Below are 11,367 nucleotides of genomic sequence, written 5' to 3'. Positions count from 1 at the left end.
ATTGGGGCTGTAATACCATTTTCCTTGCAGTGGTTACTGTTTTTCCAGCCAGAGCTGAGGAGCCAGTGGAAGTAATTCAGCAAAGAATTGATTTGGGCTTTATAATCTCAGAATCTCTGATCTGCAATTCTTTGGCAGCCCAGAAATATTATTCTTGAATTCATGAATCTTGAAAAATCCTGGAGTAGGAAAACATAAGATTGAAACAACACAAAGTATCTTATATTGCAAATTTTGGTCTCGTACAAACTATATCACCTCAAAGCTTCTCTTTTGAATTATGCTCATGAGGCAGTGCATTTATTTTGCTTTCTACTTAATGTAGGAGCTTTGTTGTAAGTGCCCAACTTCTCAGTTTCTGGGTAGTCCAGACAGAAATACTGCCTGTCTTTTATGTGCCATACACTTCCTAATGTAGTTCAGATGACAACTCTAAGCCTCTGTGTTTCTCAAGGGTTAAATCTTGTCACTAAGAGAGTTGCAGAAGACCTGGTAAAAGCCAGTGTAACTCAGTTAGAACTTCATTCACTAGAAATGAAATGTTTTCCTAGCAAAGAGTCCACACAAAGCTGAAGCTGCAGAAAAACATAGAGGTGAAATTTGTCTCTAATGAACAATTTGTCTCTAATTGACTTGTTTTCATCCTGCATGTCTGGAAGAGGAGACTCTACTGTATGGGACTGTGGTTGAAACGGCATCACTATTCCCTGTCACCCACACAAGTCTAGCAATTCTCAATAATCATGCTTCCCAAGCAGCCAGTGAGTCACTGCTGATCTGTTTTCTGCAAAGTAGACCTCTCTTTGGTTCCCATGGTGATCAGAAGCGACAGCTATTACGGGCTGCTACTACAGTTTCTCAGTTGTGTGTGCCCACTAAAAGAAGCTCTTACCCGGTTATAGTCCCTGGGTGCTCTGCAGTGCATCATCATTGCTTCCTACTGACAGCAATTTAAATGCTTCAGGTGAATTGGCTTTGTGGAGAACAGGCTGAAGGAGGGGGATTTGGAGAGTATTTTTGTTTTGCAATGTATTTAGAAGAAGATGAAGAAAATAACAACTCTGTAAACTTTGCATAGAGCAATGGTGTTCCAGTATTCCAGGAAATCTTTTGAGGCTGGGCTAAATGAGTCAACCCTTAGGTTTATCATAATAGGAGCTATTTCATTTTACCTGATCTGACAATGTTTGCTGAAACTCAGGGGTTTTCAAACACAGAAGAATTTCCCAGACAGCAGAAAGCTGTCACCCCTGCTGTGGGATCTTCTGTGTACTGGTCACTATCTAGTCACTATCAAAATACTTATAGCTGCAGATAGGACTCAGCTCATGAACCAGATCATTCTGTGAAGTGCAGTGAAACTCTCATTAGCATAACTGTACTGAGAAAAGTACCACAGGATGAAGCCTGGGTAAAAGTGGGCTTTGTGTGCCAGAAAAGAGAAAACACATAGGAGAACAGGAGAATGGGGATTATTATGCAGTGAAGACAGATGTAGAAAGAGGGTAGGAACAGAAAATTATGTAAAAAAGGAAAGACCTTAATTAAGTATCCGCTGCATTTCTCTGTGATTTTAATCTCTAGAAAATAGAGCAAGAAGTAGAAAGCTGGCAAATTGTTTTAAGACTGAAGAGAAATGTGAGTTGGCTTATCAGGTCATTCCAGCCCTCAGATGTCTGAGACTGCAAACCTTTAAGGAAATAACTTGTCTCATTTTTATTTGCTTAAAGTCCAGTGTAATGAGCCCATGAACCTTAAAGGTCCTTTTGGGTGTTACCAGGATATATAAATATCCTGCTGTCTCTTTCAAAATTTCTTCTGGTATTTCCTTACTTATGTCTCTATGCAGACTGTGAAAATACCCAAGATGTGAAAACAATTAACAGGATTAATATACGAAAAGATTACAGAAAAGGAAGGCAATGTTTAATCTGAAAAACAGTGTAGAAGTAGAACCTAAGCTTTGGTTTAGTTATGCCATGTATTTTAGATTTCTGATATAACTAATGAATCACTGGGCAAGTGATTCATTTGGGTCACAGCATCTTATTGGTACTCTAGAATTATCTGTCCACTCACAGAATTTTGTTTCTGATCTTTGATTCCTATGTTACAGGAGACGGCAGTAATGTGAAATACTAAATTCCACACTTCACCTTTGTTGTCCAATTCTTGTGTTGTCTGAATCTCAGTGTTGTCTGCAGGATGGCTTCATCTCCATAAAAGCTGCGGTTGTGATTCAGAACAACAGTTAATTAGAAGCAAGTCATATTTGATAACAGAGGATACCAGACTGCTAGAAAATGTCAGACTTCATTGCAGTTAGGGAGGTACTCAAACTTTGGAGTGTCCACCCCACGTCACTATCAAACTTGACTTAGCAGTATGCAAATATAAAACCACACACATAAATAAACAAAATCATGGAGGTAACACACACTTTCAAGCTTATACCTAATATCATGTTTATGGGTATGTATTACTGGAGTCTGACTGTAACCTTGAGCTGTGAATATTTACCTTACCTACAGTTAGGTTTGCATTCCCCAAAGGATATTGCTGTGAGGAAGCCTTGGAAGGACTCCCACTACTTTCTCAAGAGCAGCATTATATTTTTCTCCTTAAATTTCAAGAGGAAACCAAATTCTTATTAGAGCCACTGAGTAAACAGCCTTCCTCTCCTTGCCTGCAAACAATCACAGATAATTCTCATTCAGAGGTACAAGAAAAAACAAAGCAGATAGTAGTAACATATGTGTTCACATACTTGAAATTAATCCAAATCTTTAACAAATTGGCGTAGATTAGACTAGATTTCATGCTCTTCCTTTCAAGTATTATCATTAAAACATGATACTTCTTTTTTTTTCTCTTGTTGGTTGAAATAATCCCCAGCAAAAATATTTCTTCCATGTTTGTTGCAAGAATGTGTAATTCTTTATAATTTGCAGCACTTCTTGCACTATTTCTCATTTTACCTAGAGTTCAACTTCTGGCATAAAAAACCCCTGCCACAGACCATGTTTTCCCAAAGGGCTGTGCTCTTTTCCCATGCTAGCTGAGCATTCCAAGCAGGTGCTGCTGGAGATTTTATCCTGAACGCTTCACTACTCAGCTGGCTTTCTCAACCTCAGTTGAAGCAGGGACAATGTCGCCTGATTGTTCTGCAGGAAGAGCATTTACTGCATGTATGACTGTCTCATCTTGAGATTTGTACTGGCAGAGTTTGAGGAGTCTTCATTATCCATGAGGAGATTGAAACCTCATCTTGGCTCCTGCATGACACCTGCCTGACATGGTTTGGCCCCAGCCAGCAACTAAGGCCCACACAGCCACTCTTTCACTCCTCCCAGGTGGGATAAAGAGAAAACTGGAAAAGTGAGATAACTCGTGGGTTGAGATAAAGCAAAAGCTTCACACACAACCAAAGCAAAAAAGGAATTCATTCCCCACTTCCCATGGGCAGGCAGGTGTTCAGCAGTCACGAGGAAAGCAGGGCTCTGGCACACCTAACACTGGGAAGACTCACACCATCACTGAAAGTCCTCCCCTTCATTCTTCTTCCCCCAGCTTATATGCTGGTATGGAATGTCCCTGGGATCACTCGGGGTCAGCTGTGTCCCCACCCAGCTTCTTGTGAGCCCCCAGGCCACTTGCTGGTGGGATGGTGAGAGGCAGAGATGGCCTTGATTCTGTGTAAGCCCCGCTCAGCAATAATGAAAACATCCCTGAATTACTAACACTGTTTCCAGCAAAAATCCACAGAAACACAGCCACATCTGAGCTACTCTGAAGAAAATAAACTCTTAACCCAGCCAACAGCAGCAAGCTCCTTCAAATTCTGTATTACAAAGTTGGACGGCACAAAAAGGTGGGGAAGTGTCTCCATCACATTTCAGTTTTTGCAGTGATGTGCAGAACAAGAGTAAGCATTACTGGTAAATTAGTTGGATAGATGACTTGGCCACACTTCAGTCTCTTTGGAGTGGCTTGAAATGATGACAAAAGGAGCAACATAAGGAATCAGTATCACAAATACCTGTATTAAGCATTGCAAAAGCTTAATTAGCAGTATTTGGTGCTCTGTCCTGTGAAAATTTCAGCCGCATGCCCCTGTAGATAGTCAAGGAAATTACTCCTGGTAGAGTTTTTACCCTAAAAATTAATTCCTCAGAGTGGCTGATCAGTTTTCTTGCCTAGGTCATGGGGTCTGGCTGAGGTACACAGGGTGCAGCTCTCCACAATCTGGAACCCCCCCTCTGCAGCCTGCCGGTTTTGTCCCGCAGCTCTGCCGTGCACCTCCCTGCTGTCTGCCCATGGTAATAGCCACAGTGGCCTGGAGAAAGAGCTGGTTGACTGCTGAGGCTGAAGGACACGTCCATACTCCCTCTGTTGATCCCACTGTCTCTCTGTTGCTCCCAGTGAGGTATGGCAGCTTCACACCAGCCGAGGGAGCAACCACATGCTGGTGTGATTGTCCCCAGGCTGCTGCTGTCCCCACCCAGGACAGCATGCCAGCACAAACGCTGCTGTCTTTGGGCTGGTCTTTGGCTGGCCGAAGTCCTGAGCAATGCTGGTGTTTGTTTTTCTGCACCCCTCGCTCTCTTGGCAGCAGAACCCAAGAAACTGCACTGAGTTTCCTTTTATGTGCCTCCTGGACAAGCCTCCTGTTCAGAGCTGTGCTGGTGACAATCAAATTAATCATCGTCTCATCCTCAGTTGCACAGTGCCAGGCTCTCCCAGCACTCTCAGAGTCTCACCCCAGGCTGTAGGCTGAAAAAATCCTTGACCAAAGTAGGTCAGCAAACCATGCCTGGCCTCGAGAAACAGCTTTGATCAGGGACAGCAAATTTCTCACTATTTTTCTTAAGAATTTTCTTCAAAAGTGATACTTTTGTTTCAAAGGGGAAAGAGCTTTACAGACGTGAATGGCAATGACAGCTCCCTGAAGCTTGGATCCTCTGCCAGTACATTACAGAAAAGGTGTTCTGATGAGAGAGAATCCCAAAGCAGGGGATTTACAATTTCCCAAATTAATTAATCAATCACTTCAAAGCCTGAGGTAATTTATTTTTCACTTTATGGTTTCATTTTAATAGATAGACTCAAGTGCTGGTTTTAAAAGGAGGGGTTATGAAATTTTACAAAATATTTAGCAATGAGAATGCTAACAGTACTTCTTTTCACTTTGGCACTGCCTGTGACAAAGTTATAGTTTGTGGACATAACTTAAAAATCAAATTATTTTTAACAACTTTGCCTCTAAAGGAGCTTTTAGGTTAAGTCGCAAAGATTAGAGTATATAAAAATGATGCATCTGGGCTACTTCAGATAGTCCTCTAAGCCATAAAAATATGTCTCTGAGGTTTTTTCTATACAGAAATTCTTGCTGTTGTCCAGTGATTCATTAGAGCTCTGGTCTAGCCTCTCTACAGATGCTACTATTATTCTGCAATGAAAAAGGCAAGGAGCCATTTCTGGGCACTCTGTAAAGTCTTGAAAGCAATACAGCTTAAAATAAATGTTTGTGTCCTGCTGTGTTCTTTTGACCCCCAATGCACTTTGGGCACTACTAAACTATAAATAAGATATAAATAAGATCAAAAGATTCACTCTCTCATGCTCAGAAAATTTGAAGAATACCAAAATTAAACTTCCTGATATACTTCTATTAGGACACATTTTTTGACAATGCGGTCAATATTATTTTTATGCTACAATAGATTAGCCTGATTAGATATCTATGGAAAAGTATATTTTCTCTTGAAATTTTGCAAATGCTCATTTATTAATTTTAAAATTGTTTTATCCTTGCTTTGGGCCAATTTATTGCCCGGGATTATGCTTTCCTTGCCTGTGGGCAAGTTTGATAATAAAAATGCAATTGTTTATGTCCTTTCTTATTTTTGGACTACTGAAAGCTGGTTCTTTCTTAACCAAAGATGGGTAATTAATGAGGGCAACATCTCCCAATAAGTGTCAGTTGCTATCTAAAATGCAGAATGAAAATGTCAAATCTTAAGATTGCTGTAACTCAAATTATTTTGTTTTGCCATTACTATAATTTACTGGGAACTCAAAAGCTTCCATCATGCTGCTGAATGGGTTAAAATAAACTTCAAGGGAAAAAGAAGGGCGGTACCCTTTCTGCTTCTTGAAAACTAGTGTAGGTACAGCAAGGTAAGACAGAGATTTGAAAACAGTCCAGCACCTGCCTTTGGGTTGATAGTCACTCTTTGGGAGTGTGATGTGAACGTGTGAAGTTCTAACCAACTCCTATCTCCCAGCAGGTTCTGCGTTGGTTGCCTGGTTGGTTTTGGTTTTCATTGTTTATCTGATTTTAGAGCTAAAAATAGACATGAGGGGCCGGGAATCAGAAACTCCAGCCTTCCTTATGCCACAGGCTTGTTAGTCTTGGCTGAACCACTTAGGTGAAATCTTTCGAAAACAGTTTTTAAACTTGAATGCTCAAGCAAAGGACTTTTGTTTGAATAATGTCTCAATACTCCTCTGTAAGAGCCGAGATGAGGGATGTGGGACTCCAGGCACCTCTCCAAAATGCAGTTTATTCTGTCCAAGACATTGCAGCAGTCCAGGGTCATGGGTGACAGAGCCTGTGCCTACAGCTGTCTGCTCCAGCTGCAGGCAGGCCTGGAGACCATTTGGTTTTGGTTCCATTGCATTATATACTTTTCTTTGCTGAGCCTCTTAATAGAGTAGAACCAATCTATGCCTTGACTATTATCTATAGCCTATCATAACTACTATAGTTACCATATTCATGTTATTATTCTCCAATCACTAAAAGTCAGTACATTACAGTTTAAGCTAAAAGTTGTTATTCTAGCTTAAACCGTATTCTAGCTTAGTTGTTATTCTATTGTTATATATATACAGTTTGCTTGCAGTGGAAAATTCTGAGACCTTTTTTCTACTTGCCACATTGGCAGTCTTGTTTGCCTGTGCTATCTTCCTGCTTGGTAAAAACATCTTCTCGTTTGAGGTGGGTTTATCCTTTGCTGTAAGTCATAAAACCCCCTTCTAACTAACGTACCCTTTGCCTCCTTGGTTACCCAGTAAGACTGGCTCAGCAATTCTTTTCTTTTATTTCAAAACTTGCTTCCATCTCTATTCCTTCATCAGACTCTACATTTAAAGATGTTTCTGCTAAGCATACATATGGTGAGACTTTCTTGTCAAACTTTCATCCTTCCCAACACTCCTCCAAGGAAAGCTGAGCAGAGTTTGTACCCATGATGCCTGTGAGGCTCTTGGGAATGCCATTGAGGCTAGGAGTCCACACAGGAACAGCAGGCAACCTTGGGAGAGGAAAGCTAATGTCCTTACAAACAATTTGATGGGTGAAGGGATGGGTGTTCATATCTTTGAAATGGGGCTTAATGTCCCTACTGACTTTGGGCAGGTGTGCTGCAGAGCCCAGACAGCTTGGCTCCTGGAACAGACAAGGGTCTGCACAAGCCTGAGTTTCTGAACTTTGGGGTAAAATAGTAGTTCAAGGGGGGTAGGCCATGGTAGGTGGTTCTGGAAAGCTGTACCTTCCTTGTACCTCAGCCAGTGGGGAGAGGAAGAGGGCAACACATGGCCGGGAGTTTAGGATAAAAGGAGGCTGTGAGGCTGTGCCCTCTGAAACCTCAAGAGAGCAAAGAAACCCTGCAGGTGTGTGCCCCCGTAGACTCTCTCCCTTTATTCAAACAAAGTTGCAGGACTCCCCTGTCTCCCTTTTGGATCTAAACCTCCGGAATTTGTGGATTTTCCCAGTGCTTGCAAAGGGCTGGGTCTCCCTCTCTGCCCTCTCCCTCCTTTCTGCTGCCCCAAAGAAGTTTCTCTGCCAGAAAACACAGTCCCAATATGTTTTACATCAGCTGGTGAATAAGAGTTCAGTATCTCTTATGTGTGTGTTAAAGAAAGGTGAAGGAGGGGGGTTTGGAGGTGACCAGAAAAGCAAGAGAGTGTTAATGATGTAGGTGAGTTGCTTATTGTTGAAATGCTGGTCCCTGCATTTCTTCAGTGGAAATTACTGTTTTCTAGATGGAAAAGCAACCAGTAGCTTGACTTCATTACAAATGCCAAAAAACATTACTCATGTTAGCAAAACAGTTTTTTGTTCTGTCATTTTTTTTCTCTTTAAAATCTCAGAACCTGTTGCTGCTTCCAGGAACAGCTTGGAAATAAGAATTAAAAAAAAAAAAAAAAAAAGTAGGAAAAGCAAATAATCCCTGATTTCATTCCCTGTTAAAAGGAAGCAGTATGAGTCCTTTTGTGAATTCTCAATCATGTTTGCAGCTCCATTGGAGACAGAGCAGCAGACACAGCAAACCATGTGACCCAAGCTCTGCACATGCAGAGATGCTGAGGTGGTGGGTCAGTGCTTTTTTGGCTTAGGGGGATGCCTGTGTCTGTGCTTCTTTTCATTTGACATCATTAATTCCAACAGTATGCACTCTCAGGGCTTAACAACTGCCACTGCACCTGTACAGAAAGCCCTGGAAGCAGCTTGCATGTTTTTTTTGTATGGATTTTAGCAAAAATCCAAACATTACAAGGACTCCAAGTGAGCTTTTCATCCACTGAAGATCTGACTGAGTAAACAGCAGGGTTTTGTCTCACTTGAAACTGTCATTTCCCCCCATATCAGATGCTCTTCCCACTGATTCATGTGCCTTAGCACAAGTCTCTTCTGACTCCAGGCACAAGTGCTAAACTCATCACTGCTCTTCCTTGCCCTTCCAGAAACATCTTGGACTCTTTCTCTGCAAGGGACACATTTCAGGTGCATTGAGCAGGGGATTTAAGGAACGACATCTGGACTGAGAATAGAGTGGCAAATTCAGGTTTTGGCCAGGGAAAGGGAACCAGACAAGGGAAGTGGGGGCCTGGTGCTTGCAAAGCACCTCAGTGCACAGGGACTGGCTGCACGCAGGCTCCCTGTGCAGCAACAGTAGAGCTGAGGGTAGGAGCAAGACTCACAAGACTCTTTCCATGACAACATGGAAATCTTATCTGCTCCTGGACTTTGCTTGAGTTGGAATAGTTGGGAACAATGAGAAACACTGAAATCCCAGGGGTATCTCCTTAACTCAGCAATTTGGGGGGAACTAAAGAGTTTTCCCATTATGTATAGAAATTATGAAAGGCCTGAGGTGCCTGAAAAGGCAACAAGACGTAATTCAGTGACCAGACCCAGCTGTACCTGTGAGGTTGATCCCCCTGAAAGCCCTCCTGAGGCTCAGGGCTGATGATCAGCACTGTAAAAAAGGTCTGGGGGCTCCTGTTGTGCCTCAGGACTTCTGAAGTACTAAAACATTGATACCCTAATAGGTAGTGGGGGCTGTTGGCGGAGGTGGGCTCAATGGAGGAGAAATCCAGCTGGGACGAAGGCAGAGACTTGGTCCTGCTCGTGCTGGGAGCCAAGAGGACACAAATACTCCGAGGATGAGTGAATACAGCCCACAAGGCAGGCAAGGAGGGTTGTGGATGTGACAGCCTGGTCAGAGAGCAAGAAAACGAGATTAGTTTTCTCAGAATGGACTTGTAAGACATTTTAGGGAGCTGTAGAGAAAATATGAAAACTTGTTATTACAGATAACCTGCAGGTGGTGTTTTCCTACTCTGTTTTTCTGTTCTTCTCAAGGACTGTTTGTGAGAAAAGTGTTTTTGTTAATTAGCCAGTGAAGGGGAATGTTTCAGACCTATCTATACAAAGAGAAGAGTTTTTCCCATTAAAGCACTGTGCAAATCAGTTTTCTGGGAGTCCATGCCGCTTTCTTACTCAATAGCGACAGAGGGTTGCAGTGTTTTTCTCCTGTGTGTGTAGACGTAAGAGAGGCAAACCAGCAGCACACTGGAGCTTGTGAAAGGGTGACTATTTCTACATGGTGAAATCGGATTTTGCTCTCTCTCTGCAGTGGCTGGAAGGGGACTGTCCGTGTCCGGCTGTTTGTGCGAGTGCCGCGCCCGGCGCCGCTCAGACACCCGCGTTCCTTTCCATGCCGAGGACACCCGGGGCTCCCGCAGCCCGGTCCCGGCTCTTCCCCGAGAGCGCAGCAGGCGCAGCCGCCGCCCGGCCCCGGCTCCGGCAGAGAGCGGCGCTGCTCCGCAGCGAGCGGGGCCGGCGCCGTCCCGGCCGCTGGAAGCGGCTCCCGCAGCGCCCCGGGCTCGGAGCCAGGGCCGGCTGCGGGGAATGGCCGCACGGAGGGAGCAGCGATTGTCCCCTTGCGGCCCGGGAGCACAAGGGGCTACAAAATCACCGTACTGAGAGATTTAATGGGGGAAAAAACCAAACCTGAATGAAAAGCTTTTGGTCTGTAGGGGTCAGAGCTTCTTTTATTCTAGGGTGCTCCTAAGCATGAGAAAACTTCGAGTTCTTTAGATCAGATGCTTTCCATGAGAAGCTTTAAAACTCCTGGTCCTCCAAGCTGTGAGAGGTGCCAGGGTCAGTGCCATCAGAGGTGAAGGTCACCTACAAATGGAACTGAGTCCTGTTATAAATAAGAAGCTTGACTAGGCCAATATTCAAGCAACAATCATTTTATTAATGAATTATTGTAAAGTATGAGCAAAACAGCGCTGGGTACAGTGGAGGCAGTTTTCCCTCCAACTGCACACCGATATTTGGGCTTACAGGTACTTATAGGGGTACTCATAAGCTCTCTCAGCAGTTTCTATTTCTACTTGTTTACATCACAATTCTATACACTATTGTGATTTAGTTTTTCTCAGGATGTGTCCCAAAAAAAGGAAGATCCCCAGATGGTGGTGGCAGCCTCCGAGATGTTGGTCCAGTTTCCGCAAGAACAATGATGAATCCCATCTGGTGAAGTCCAGCACCCCAGATGTGGGTCCCCCTTGTTATCACAAGGACTGTCAGTGATGTCCAGCTTCCCTTGGAGTTGTAAATCCTTGAGAGGATGTCCCTCTTCCTTTCTCAAGCTGTTTTTCTCAGTTTTGTTAAGGAGTGAGATAAGCACATTTCCTTTCTATACATTCCAAAGCTATAGTTTCAAGGATACAATCAATATTCCAAAATTATACCTAAAAAGGTTACCATTACAGCACTCTTTAAGGCCTGACTACAAGCAAAGAGCAACATCCCGAATGCTGTAATTCAAATGCTCCTAAATTAATCCAGGTTAATTGCAAACAAAAGCTAGGTTCAGAGGCCTTCTTCCATGCTTTACTTTCCTCAGTTAATATTAGAATTTGCAGTCGTCCCATGGTTGGTGTCCACACATATCGCAGTCACACGTACACACATTTCCTTTCTGTGCCAGACACGAAACACAGCTTTGTATTTCACAGCCCCGCTGGGGTCTGGCCCACAGACACTGGCATCGTCTGCCATGTCCA

The sequence above is a fragment of the Fringilla coelebs genome (genome assembly GCF_963513975.1).
Source record: "Fringilla coelebs genome assembly, chromosome: 5".
NCBI classification, from domain to species: domain Eukaryota; kingdom Metazoa; phylum Chordata; class Aves; order Passeriformes; family Fringillidae; genus Fringilla; species Fringilla coelebs.
This window is presented reverse-complemented; position numbering follows the sequence as displayed.